At 38.8% G+C, this 13,716-nt stretch overlaps 1 protein-coding gene across 1 annotated transcript in view; it reads left to right on the forward strand.

Annotated features, from left to right (window-relative positions):
• The first annotated feature begins 426 nt into the window (after positions 1–426).
• The window catches only part of SERTM1 (serine rich and transmembrane domain containing 1), a 56,632-nt gene continuing 43,342 nt past the window's right edge, over positions 427–13,716 (forward strand). The window contains exon 1 of the mRNA XM_056500068.1: positions 427–437. The gene's annotated coding sequence lies outside the window, so the exon portion shown is untranslated. The remainder of the gene's footprint in view (positions 438–13,716) is intronic.

Here is a 13,716-nt window from a genome sequence, read left to right on the forward strand (position 1 = left end):
TGCATTTGTTTTAGGGAAAAAAAACTTTTTCATTGCTGGCGCCCCAACAAAAATACACTTAGCAAGTTTTTTGCTAATGAAGTAGTCATTCTATTTAGCAGTTATAATAGTGGTCATAAATCTTCTGACTAGCCTTCCAAAGTGTCAGGGAATGAGTGTTTTATTTGGTCTTCTGTCTGTGGAATAGCAATATTTGTGATCTTCCAGTGGTGTGTAAGCCTATGTATCATTTCTTAATGAGGGAATATGAGAGGGTCATGCTGTGATCAAATCATTCATGTCTTCTACTTGCAGGTCAGAAAATTAATAATCTCTGATGACTTTCCTTTTCAGTCATTGCATCACAATTGAGCCTTAGTTTGTGTCTCACTGAAGCCTCTCAGGGAATCCTTTCATGGCCATTTGCTTTTCCTGAAGAATTGCCAAGCTTTTCTGAAGTGCCCCCACAAGCACAAAGCAGAATGAGCTCACAGAGCATCTGCTTTACCCAAGTGACTCTCCTCCTGGCAAACCTTTGTGCTTGCAGCTGCTCAGCACCATCCTCCCACCTCTCCTGGATTCAGCCTCTGCCAATCTTCTTCTCTAACTTGAGTCAGTAAATTTAATCTAATTAAACATTTTTCATTAATTAATCTCCAAAAGAGAGGTTTTATTTTTAGCCGAGATCATTGGTCCCATGAGTATTCATTGACAGGAATTTAGGAGGGTTGATTTGTGTTAGATTGGAAGCAATAGGGATGGAAAGATGGGAAAAAGGTGCTGCTTAGGTTCACCCTCCCATGCCAAGACTGATGTGTACTGCTATTTCCATTTACTCTTTCTGGCTTTCTCTCCTTGTACTTCTGTTGCAAAGTTTTTGCCCCATGTGTTATTGAGATGATCAAAGTTAGTCAGAGTTGCATGTCTCCAAACAATAAATGAAGCTTTATTGCCCTGAAGAAATGTTTTGATTTCAAAGCAGCTTGTATTGATTTCAGTTCAGTGAAGAAAAATCCAATAAAATAACTTCTGCAGCAGAAAATTTTTGCTTTACAAAAGCCTCTCAAATTTTTACAAAAGCAATTGTGAAAAATAATAAACAAATCATTGGGTTAAATTTAGAAAATTACCTGGCGATTAAGGATAAATTGCCCAAAGATTAAGCAAATTAAGTAAGTGTAGTCTGTTCAAGATCTGCCTTTGAAAGTTGTTTTGATAAAATCCACAAACAAAATGAGTGTGTTTATTCTTTTGGCTTTCTTAAAACAGAATATTTCAAATAATATTTATTCACTAAGGCAAAACAAAATGTATACTTATATCCTGTCCTCTATCTTGCTTATATGTACATTATATATGTATATGTACATATGTGTGCCTATGTATAATATGCTTCTGTTTTTACTAAATATCACTAAGATCAATAAAATTGAGATTATGTTATCAAAATAATTTCATTTCACTTATTTGGTACTTATTTTATTTAATTTCACTTGTTTACATTGGGGTAGAGTAAACAATTTCTAACAAGCAGCTTATGAATATCCTTTCTATTAAGGAGTTCTCTGTGAACAAAGCCTAATTCTTCCCAGTGTAATTGCCATTCATAATTATTCCCTCAATAATTCACACAAATAATTTGCAGCTTAATTCGTTCTCAGGCAGGTTCATTGTGCCCATCTGAATTCTGAGCTATGGTGGTTAGAATGATCACTGTGTATGGTTTCTGTCCTTGATGGCAGAGGCAATTGAATCAAAGTTTCCATTCAGCAAAAGCACTCTTCTAAATGGGGATGGATTTCTGTGTGTGATTTAGAACTGCTCAGCGATGGAAGCGGATTGACTGCAACTCTCTCCATCAATTATCTGGTGCAACCCCAAACTTTTGATGACTAAGTTCTTGAATTCAATAGTCAGTCTGAAACAAATTGTGCTGTTAATCATCCTGACTGTAAGTGTGCTGAAAGATTGCTAAAAGACAAATGAATGTTTTAAAAATCAAAGGAACCTTTTGAAAGGTTGTTTTAGTCTGCTCTGGATTACTTGAGGAGGGAGAGAGAGAGAGGGAGAGACACTTTCCTCTGTTGATTTCAGTCTCAAGAATTTCAGTGACCAAAAGTGCTTGAATTGGGCAGAAGAAAAGAGAAATTTTAATTAATTTCTATGTGAGATAACAATTTAGGTATATTTTTTTCAGAAAACAGGGTTTTGGGACCGTTTTATATTAGTTTTCTCAATTTGGATTTTTTTCCTTAATGCTTCCAGTTTGCCAAGCTCCGAGTTACTACTAATACTCTTACTGCAAATCTCCCTCAGTTTATTGGCAGTTAAGATGATAAATAAACTGCTTTAACTCTGATGTTGTTCAGCTGAGATTTGGCCAAGTTAGAAGTGGTGTAAGATGGAGGAACAAGTCCCAGTGGGGAGATGGAACTGCTTCTCACAGTGGGGGCACTGATACCAACATCTGAACATAAAGACACATTAGGATGACTGAACACCAACAGCTGCTGCAGAAGGATGCTAAATGATGGATGGTGGCTGTGACAACTTCCTCTGCACTCCCAAAAGGCAAGGTAATTCTTCAGGTTTTGCAATCTAACACGAGACAAAAATTCTGGCAAATGTTACTCACTGTTGTCATGCTGTTTTTGAGCAATTTAGGAGCCAAATTGGCACTTAAGAGGTTGAGACCTCTTTTAAATTGCAGGAGCCTCCTTCTTGGAGAGCCTGCACTGCAACACAGGGAGAAGAGCAGATACTGATGGCATGGGACAACACCAAAACATCACCTGCCATGTTAATGCAGTCCTGCCTGGCAGACCAGAGAATTTGTCACAGCCATGATCCTTCTTCTAGTGCCCAAAAAGACACCACTAAGATGCTGATGTTAAGATCTGACAGCCATTGCTGAATATGTGAGGCTGCTGCAGCACCACATCCCCAAGTCCAGCTGGCAGAAAGGCTCAGTATGTGTTCCCTGTTAGCATACACACAAAAGGCAGACAGACACTTCCTTACAACCTGCCCCTGAAGGAGAGGGTAACCCAGGCTCTGGTTAATAGATTCCTTGGGGTGGATTAGACTGAAATGACACTGAATGCTCAGTAAATATAAATAAATATAAATATAAATATAAATATAAATATAAATATAAATATAAATATAAATATAAATATAAAGTATATAAGAGTACAGATTATCTATATATAGATATATTAATATATAAATATATAAATACATATAGGGTTTACTTTAAAACAATTTGGTTGCAATGGAAAGCAGGTATGCAGCCATTTTGGTTATTATTTATCTATAATAATGTGGCAATATGAAGGCATAACAATATCATTTGCTCAAGAACACATATAAGGGAAAAGAAAGGAAGGATAAGAGTAGGGAAACATACCATCACCCATGGACCTGTGACAAGGCTTGATTGCTGCAGTTTAGATGTCCTATGGTCATGGACTTAATGCATCAAGAGTGGGGGAAAGAGTCATGTCCCTGTTTATTTCATTTTCATGTCCCAGTTTATATATTTTTTTCAATAAACCTTTTAAAATTGCCTCACATTTGCAGTAAATGTGCTAAATTTGACATTTTCACTCATCGATAGCTGCCTGAGTGCTTCTGTGGTCATAGCTGTCCCACACTGACAGGGCAGAGCTGATGGAATATAAGTCCACAACTACCAATTATATTCTCATTCTGGTTCTTTCATTATTTTTTTTAATCTTGTCAACACTATAAGACCTTGCTCAGTGGATACTTGTGAGAATGAACACAGAGAAAAGGTTTAGATAATCATCTTTTAAAATTGAAGAGACAAGTATGGCAAGGACCACAAGCAGAGAAGAGCACGTGGAGCAGATATCTATAGCATTTCATTCTCATTTTAGTAAATGCTGATGTCTGGAAGTAGTAGGATTTCAGCTGAGGTCTTTACCAAGTGGAGGTGGAGTTTTTTATTTTCTATAATCATCTTCCTGCAAAATCTGTGCTCCCAGTCAATGCTGTATTGCCCCACTCCATTCATACAGACCTGTCTGCTATTAGGACTTCTGCTTCTGGCTGATCCAATTCAACAAAGTCCTGCTCCAAAGAGCATAAAAAGGCAGCATAAAAAGGAATCTGTTCAACAATGTCAGACACCCCAAGTGAGCCTTTTTGAAGACTTCTGTTTGCACTTCTGACAGCAGCATCTTTAGTAGAGGGCTGGATACAGCCTTTCATGGTCATTCAAAGAACATTTCCAGGAAGAGCAGAGATGAGCTAAACAAATAAAATGTCAGGGAAACACCTCTCCACCCTCTACTGAGTCTCCTCAACTCTGCTCTCATGAGACCCCATATGGAGGACTGCACCCAGCTCTAGAGACCTCAGCATAGGAAAGACATGGACATGCTGTAAGGGATCCAGAGGAGGGACACAAAAATGCACCTCTATGAAGCCAGGCTGAGAGAGCTGGGGCTGCTCAGCCTGGAGAACAGACAGCTCTGGGGTGAGTTTATTGCAGCCTGCCAGTATCTGAAGAGGCTGTGAGAAAGATGGGTATGGATATTTTAGTAGGGCCTGTTGCGACATGGCCATAGGTAAAGGTTTTAAACTAAAATAGATTAGATTTAGACTAGATATAAGCAATAAACTTTTCACAAGAAAGGTGGTAGAACACTTGAACAAGTTGCACACGAAGTTGGGGAGTGCTCCATCCCTGGAAACACTGAAGGCCAGGATGGATAGGGGTCTGAGCAACCTGATGCAGTTGAAGATGTCCCTGCTCATTGCAGAGAGTTTGGAATTATATGACTTTTGAAGGTCCCTTACAACCCAAACTATTCTATGATTTTACAGCTGGCTCTGGCTACACAAACCTCAGCTGTGGTTGTCACCTTTCTCATGGACCCAAGGGAAGGAATTAAACCAGAGACCAAATCAGGAGAGGTGGTCACATGCTTAATGTGGTTAATGAGACATGGCTATTTTATAAGGTATTTAAATACCTAATACTGCTGAAACACTGGAAACATTTTTAAGGGTTCACAGGGCTCTCTGCCTTGGGCATTGCATTATTTGCAGGAGTGCAGATGTGCAGCTGTGCTATGGCAATTTGGTGAACTAAAATCACAAAGTATGAAGGCATTCTCAAGCCAAGGCAAATGTCTGTCTGTAGGCTCCTAGGAACCCTGGGAATCCATCAATGTCTGCTTGAAGAGTATCAGCATTTTGTACAGACTATCAGATGGTCAATGCCTGGTAGAAGAACCTTGAACTCTTCCTATTTGGGATGAATTTCAGCTTGCCATCTCCAGACTGTCTCCCAGATTTCACACTCTCTTCTGGCCATTTGCTTCCTTCTCCTCTTCTCTGCTTTTAAGACACAGAATAAAATTCATGTTTTCTGGCAGTGTCTTGAACTAGAGGGAACATTTTCATTAAACCCAGAATTGAAAATTGTATTATAAGCACTGAGATGCTGAAAAGTCAGGTTTTTAAGTCCAGGAGATTTATAAGGTTTTAAGAGTCTTTCACTGACTCTTCATGCTCTTGGAGAAAAGCTTTTGGAATCAACCAGAGAGATATAATTTCTGTGTGTATTTATGCACATAGATATGTGTGGTTTTGAGTTCAGCCCACATCTCCAGTTACTGTCAGGAATGCTGGGCATAATCCAACTGGTTTTCTTTTTTAGCACTTCCAATCAAACAGAATACAGAATAGCTGGGGCTTTAAGCTATTGTCTCTTAGAACACTTGCCAAACTAGTAGAGGACTTAAGCAAAATCTTTGATGGATTTCTCACTGTGCTCTGAAGTATTTCTGCATCTCTTCTTCCTCTCTTTTTAGGAGTTACAGACTCACAGTCTGTCTCTAATTGCTAAAAATTCACCTCTTCTCTTGGTTCTGTGAGCTATCAATCAACAAAGAGGAAATACAGCCATACACATTAGAGCTGACAAAAGCCAGGGGATTCCTGCTTCTCAGAAACAAAAATTTGTTTTTCTAATAAGAGATATTTTGGGTACTGCTTAATTGCTTCTGAAAAATAGATTGCTGTTGACACTGAATGCTTTGATAAAGACAAAATTACTCTGCTGACTGCACTGCTGGTCTGGTTCACTGGCTCTATTGAAATGTTGTTCTTCCTTCTTCTGACACTCTGCTTTCTAATTTTCTGTGTTAATTATCCTCTGAACATTCTGATATACAGCCCTAAGTACTTCACAGAGAAACAGTCAGTCACTGGGAGCTGTTTTTTCTTTTTGCTTTGTAAATCTGGGGGACACTAAACCTCAAATGAATGAATACTTGCTACCAAAAAGCAAAAGACCACATGCTTGCAAAAGAAAATATGCTACTCAAGGTCTTTGTTTTATCCTTTACTTTGTCCATGAAGTGAACATCTGGGCATCTTTCTGAGTCACATGTAGCTGTCTGTGGGAGGCCTAAAAATAGAACATAAAATACCTTGCTCAAAACAGATTCTTCAGCTATACTTTCTTGGTTTCTCATTCACTTTCATTTCAGAAAAAAAAAAAAAAAGTGTAACATCTTTGAACTGAAAACTTAGTTTCTCATTTCTGTATTCCATAAAAGCTGAATATCTTATGTGATATGACAGAAAGAACCAGGGCACTAAATTATTCAAAGACTTGCTGAAAAGATATGGGACTTATCATAATGAAGGTTAAATCCCTGTCCAGGTTGATATTTGCTGAAAATTGCTTCTATCTGTTTCAGCAGCTGAGGTGAGATGTGCTGGCATTCTCAGCACAGAGCCTTTGTCTCCAGTTCTCTATCATATATGTGTGCAACTTGCACAGAGTTTTGTGGTACCTGCTGCAGTTTGAAATGAAGTTGTTTGAGTGTCAGCAAGTGTTTGACATGGGGATGGGCTCTTCCAGCAGTCAAAGCTGTTTGAATAGTGAGGCAGGTCTGTTTGCAGCTCCCCACTTGTGCCTGTCCTCCATGCAGTGGGTCTCTTTCCCATGAAGGTGGCAAAACCTGTTTAAAAATGCCATAAAGATCTAAAAAAAAACAAAAAAATCTTGAGAAATAAAGAAGAAATTCTACCTTCCATTTTTTTTGCTTTACTTTTCTGGAGACATATGGATAAAAATGACTGCTTTGTGGGAATAATGTTCAGTGATCTCCTGAAGGAAAGAGACTGCAAATGGAGGGCCTGTAAGGAATGTGGTGTCTTCTCCATAGGAGCACTATTCCCTCACCATCACCATAACTGAACCTTTAAAATGAAGTACTGAACCTCAGTGTAATATTTGCTCCACAAATTCTGTGTGTAAATCCATTGTATTCTAACCCTGCTGACATAAGGTTGGTGAGGTTTTACCCATTTAAATTTTGTTATGGATATCTAAGGACTTCTTGTGCAACAGAATACTGCACTGGTATTTACTACAGGATGCCATTTTGGTGTCATGGGAAAGAGAGTCTGGAAGTTTGGACTCTGGCTCACGAAGCTTCTTGGTTTCACATGGGAGGAAAATGGCTGGTGTCACTTGCTGCCTCTTCCAGCTTATTAATTTAACCAGGGAAAGCTTTTATTTGCTTCAAGCACCCCACAAATAGGAAAGCAGGACAAACTCTGCTATTTTGGAGTGCAGAGTCTTGTGGAAACTGTGGCCAGTGGGTGGACCTGGCATGATGGCTCCTTTGTGGCAGCTCTAGGTTTCACAATCTGTGTCTACACCACCAAGTGGAAGACATTCAGAGAGGAAACATATGGTCTTGAGGCCAAGGAGCATCAGCTGGATCTTGCCTACACGGCTTGGGGCTCACCACAGAGCAGAGCAGAGCAGAACAGAGCTGGCTATATCTACAAACCTTTGGCTCAAAGCATTTCCCAGGTCCTATGCAATGTCTTGTAGCTTTAATACCTGACTACACTCTTTTTTACATTTTTTTTCAGATCAAAGTAGCTTATATTGGTGTTGTAGGTCACCAGAATATTGTTTCTATAACCTGAAACTGAGGATGTGTTGCATAGCTTTGCATGGGGCAGAGGACAAACGAGTACTGGAGGGAGCTGGGATGGCATCAGAGGACTGTGTGAGGCACAAGGAGCCAAACCTGCTGGAGTGTCATCCATAATGTTTCTGGTCTTTTTCTGGAGTAAAGTACACCCCTGTTTTGCCCAGGAGAAAACTGGGTGAAGTGATGCAAAGCCCAGCAGGAAATGAACAATTACTTAAGCACTGTGGCCAGCCAAGGTGTGCTGTTCAAGCTTTGTTCCTGGTTTGCTCTCATTAGCAGTGTTAATGAAATTATTGTCTCTAGATTTTCAGGTCTCCTATGAGCTCTTGATGATCCACAGAGTTTATGAAATTATCTGTCCCTCATCCTGCAAGGAGGCAACTACCATCACACAGAGAACCACAGCAGGAGATTTCCTTTTGCCTTCTTCCTCCTGTGAGATTTACGTCAGGAGATGCAAGACCAAGTGACCACACAGCAGCCTTTTGGCTCCTGAGTGTCTTTTCTTCTTGGTATTTAAGAATGTGGTATGTGATGTCTCACAACACAACAGCTTCTTCCACTTTTAGGGACAGCCCTGCATCGTGGAGGAACAGCCTCCATACATTTGGTGAGAAAAGGAAGAAGCATTTGTTTTTGTTCTGCCCTATTTGTCTTTAGGAGAATTGAAGCCTTAAGCCTAAAGCAAATTGTTAAACCCAGGCTGAGACACCAAAATCAGCAGCAGTCCTGAAAATAAGGCCATCTTAATGCAGTAACCAAACTCTTTTTCAAGGCTTGCTGTGTTTGAAAATTCAAGCTGTAGCATTGAACTTCCCTCTGCATTTCATTTTTAGTAATACACAGTAATACTGAATTGGACTTCAGAATACCAATGAGAAGTGCCTGAGAGTGCTCTGTTCACTAGTGGCTTCTTACACATTTACATGGAAAGGCCTTTAGACTTCCTTAGAGCCACTTTTCAGGTGCTTGCATCTTACAATCCACAGCAATCTTCTATAAATGCAACTTTCCTGAACTATAGATGCTCTAAGAAGGTAGATGTTTTTCTTCTGTGAGATAAGATGTGTGACTCCTCCTCTGTCATGGCAGACTCCTACCTTCAGTGATCACTGCACAGTCAAAACCATTTAAAAGAACCTCAGATGCTTTTATTACTTTTCTTTTAGCACCTTAGTCCAATTAATGAAATTAAACTTCTTTTCTTATTTAACTATCACAGTCTATTTTGAAATGGAATACAATGAAGGGGAGAAAAGAAGGACATGTGACCAAAATTTCAACTCTGCTTGTGTTGGATGGGGTTGTCAGTCTTCCAGTAAGTGCTGCCATTATGAGTAAAGGTAAGAGAACTGGGATGAAATTTGGAGGCATTTTAATCAAAAGACTCCCTGCAGGCACAAACTTTGAAGAAAAAAATCCAGTCTATTATCTTATCACAGCTTTTGCCAACGTTTCTGACCAAGCTTCTGCTCTCAGTTCCCTATTATTATACCAGCATTCACCTTCTATTGGGTTCCCAGAGTAAGGTTCAAGCAGTTGCTACAGAACTTTTAAAGAGGCTTTTACCTAGCACCTCTCAAGGGAGAGAAAGTTCACTCTAAGGGAGCAAACTGTGAGATGAGAGTGTCAGTTTTAACCTTCAGAAATATTTGGTATTTTGCATTCAGACCACTGCAGCAATAGTCATTGAAGTTAGTGGTAGAACTGGAAACTGAGAACCTGAAGACCTCAACTCTTCAGGATGAAAGCCAGTGGAATGCAAATACTGATTCTGGGTTACTTTCCCTCAGAAGAATTCAGCAAGGATGCAAACACCATTTCTAAGCAACAGATTTAAAATGGAATAGAATTCTGATGAAAATGCATCTCCTTTAATTGTTGCTGATGAGTATGATAAGAGAACTTGTAACAGAATTTAATAAAGGAAAGACAAAAAGTTGAGATTAAATATCTTGAAGAGCTTCTTTCAAATCATGTTTGTTGAGGTGAATCATTACATATACTTTAGTTTAAATTTACTTTAAATCTGGACTTCAGAAGTTTTATTATTCATCAATTCACTCCATTAGGGTTTTTAAAGAAGGATTATTTTAATAAGCATCTTGACTCAAACTGTAACAGCCAGTAGATTGCTTCATGACAAAAAGTCTACACTTTGCAGGTAGCAAAAGATCAGGTCTAGTAAAATCCTCTAGAGTAGGTGTTACAATCCAGTCATTAAAATTGTTAGAGAGGTGCCTCTGCCCAAATTAAGATGGAAAAGAGACCATATGCTGAAGTCAATTGTATGGATTTTATTTACCAGTAAATGTGAGAGAGGCAGAGAGAGAAAAAGAAATAGAAAAATAGTGAGGGAGAGAAAGTGAGTGACAGAGGGACTAAGTAGAAAATATCACCACTCTGGATCCTGATGGTGTCCCATTGATCCTCTTCTCATCTTCTTGGTGGTGAGGGTCCCCCAAAACATAGAATCCAAGGGATTAATATAGGTTTGGGCCAGGTGGGAATGCCCAGGTACCTCCCCAGGGAGATGGCAAGTTTGACGCAGGTTTGTCTCTTGCAGCAGACTCTGGGTCTGTTGCATCACTTGGATGCTGGGCAGTTCTGTATTGCATCCAAGGCCTCAGGAATCAGTCTGGGGGGCACTTCAGGGGTTTACTTCTTCTCAGGCCTGAGATAATTGGAAATGGGTGTCACCTTTATTTTATCTCCAATCCCTTAGGCAGCTTAACTCAGTCCACAGTTCCAGTCAGGAGGCATCTTCAGGGAGGGGTGGGCTTATGTGGTTGTAACTTATTTATACAATTTTGCCATAAAGAGCAAAAAGTCTTTCACAACCATGTCTAAGACACTAACCATAATATTTCAGTCTCCCACAGTAGGCTGGGAAAACAAAGGCTGAGTCTGTTTTTCCATCAATTCTCAGCTGGGATATGAGCCAGCATTAATAGAGGTGCTACTGGAATAAGGAAGAATTTCATGAATCCTGTGTGCAATCTTCATATACTGGGTGCAATTCTATTTTAGTAAATATAATGCTATTATAAAATGCTATACTTACAAATGCAAGTGCATTGCTGATGCAAATGCAAATGCAAATGCTGATTGCTGACAGTGTAAATTATTTTGTTAGTTATAATTTGCTGAATATCAGTTGGAGAACAACCCAGGTTTCTAAACTAAAGTACCTATTGTAACCTTACCAGGTCAATGGTAAACATTTCACTGAATAATTCAAGTTTGAAAGGATTTGAGTGCTCCTGAAGGCAAGAGAAACAGTGGGAGCTCAGATGTTTGAAATGCAGACTGCCTGTTCAGGAGTCTAACTTCTGGCATCCATTTTTAAAGATTATTGGCTTATGCAATGAACTCTGCAAATTTGCCTCTCCTATAGGGAAGTCACAGAGGGTGAATGTGAAAATATTACAGCATTGGAAGAACAGCTTCTTAAATCTCTGGGTTTGTTTGCAGGGCAAGGGAGAGGGAGTAGAATACTCTCCTTTCACATCACTGTGGCATAAATCTGCCCAACCCTCCTCTTTGCTAGCAGCCACAGAGTTAAGGAGAAGCTGCAGGTATCTCACCTGCAATGGAATTTCAACTGGACCCAGTACTGTACAGTTAACATTTGCCCAAGTGCCCATTTAACCCTGTAGCTGCTCTCTCACAGAGCTGTGTACCAGGTGCTTCAGAGATTGATGCCACAGGTGGGATTTCTTCTACCCCATGGAAGCTTCTCCCTGGTCAGTCTGTCAGTCAGTGTCTAAATTACAGAAAATAACACTGAGGGTCATTTTGGGGAGGACTGTTTATTTATAACTACAGGTGTTCTTACAGTCCACAGAGGTGAGACCTTAGCCTCTCTTACCTTCCATTTCAAGGAATTCCTCATGTTGATTATACTGTGTGCTGAAGTTGGAAATAAAAAAAAATTATGTTGCATTTTCTTGGAAAAAGTTCTTCAAAGGCCTTTACTCAGCTCTTCAGGCATACTCTGAGAAATGCATTCCAAGGGGAAATGTCATGTCTTTTGGACTGTCTGTTGGAAGTGAAAAAAACCCAAACAAACAAAAAACCCAACAAAATAAAAGCGACAAAAAAAAGCCCCAACAAAATACAAATCCACTGCAACAAAAACATAGCTCCCATTGCATATGGATTTGAATCCAAACTGCAAAGCTGAATAGTGCAAACTCTATGAGACAGGCTGGAATCCAGCTGAATCTAGCAGAATCTAGCTCTGTTCCACAATTTCTGGGTTTTTGAAACCAAGCTTGCAAGTCTTTTCAGTCTTTTTGAGAACCAAACTTGGAAGCTCTTAGGATGGTGATTCATTCTATAAAATTCTGCTCCTGGAGCATTGATACCACTGCTTTAATTTCTGGAGTGCAGGATTTCTCATAGTGAATCCAGGGATTTTGATACTGAAATTTCTTATCATTTTCTTCAGCTTATTTTAGCAAAAAAGGGATTTGATAAACTTGTACAGAAAAATATTAAGAAACAGATTTTTTTTTTCTCCTACTCTTATGCTTCTTTTTCTCCTACAGTTTTATACTGCTAAATCTTTTGTTACCACAATTTTGGATCTAGTAAAAATCCCTACAACTAGAAGTGAAAAAGCAAACAAAAAAACCCACTCATCAGATAAAGCAAAGGAAAAAATTTGATTTACAATCTGGTTCTACAGAAGGCCTCACTCCTCCTACATGTGAAATCAGTTATTCAAAGAACTTCTTGACAATTGATATAATTATTGCTAATTATTCTTGATTAGAGTCCTGGAATTATGTGATTACATCTAAATATATGTATCATAAATGTAGGAGGTACAGCCTAGAGAAGGAGGAAATGTAATTTTATTTTTCAATTTATTCATTTTTGCTATCTAAAAGGATTCTGAAAGTTTAATTTTCATGATGCTAAACAGAGGCTCACTGAACTCGTCTTTATTACATGTCTTTTTGGTAAGTTAAGTAGTAGAACCTCTTCAGTTATGGAGGCAAAACTTACTGTGTTTTTTTAATATTTAGGAACACTAATAAACACCTTAGAGTTGTGTGATTGAAATGCAAGTAAGAGTGTGTGTATGTATTCTTTCAACAAAATCAAGTCTGCAGTGCTAAGATAAGTAGGTTATTCCTAGGAGATTACAACCATTGGGGAAGCAGTAGTTAATTGAAAGTTAACTGGTTAATTCCTCTCATGATAGAGATTTAAACTTAATGTTTCCTTCTATTGTAAATCCAACTATGTTCTTGAGATTGTTTAGCATTTTACACTACAAAGGTGCTTTGAAGGTTTTAATATGGATCACATAAACATCTGGATTTGATTTTTTTTCCATTTTTTACATTTTTGTTAAAAGCTGTGGCAAAGCTACTGGGTTGTATTCTGCTACAGTGGAGAGTGGTGTAAGCTAAGATCAATTGCTAAAGTCAAATCATTCTGCAAGCAAAGGACAAAATTGATTGTAAAATCTTTGGTTAAGACCATTTTTATTAAAGCTGTGCATTGATTTTAAGTGTGTTGTGTCTAAGATTGTAAACTCTAATGTGAGAGAATACTGGAGCTAAACAAAATAAATAGATCCTGTCCACGAGCAGTTTGCCCTATTGGATAAATTTGCATGGCAGCAAGCAGAAACTCAGTGCCAATTTAAGTCAAGATTGGATGTACCTCACAACAAGTTACTGTTGCAGAAAGATTCTACTGGCCTGATGAGCTTTAGTTAATGCTT

Source organism: Oenanthe melanoleuca, chromosome 1 (assembly GCF_029582105.1).
Source record: "Oenanthe melanoleuca isolate GR-GAL-2019-014 chromosome 1, OMel1.0, whole genome shotgun sequence".
Taxonomy (NCBI): domain Eukaryota; kingdom Metazoa; phylum Chordata; class Aves; order Passeriformes; family Muscicapidae; genus Oenanthe; species Oenanthe melanoleuca.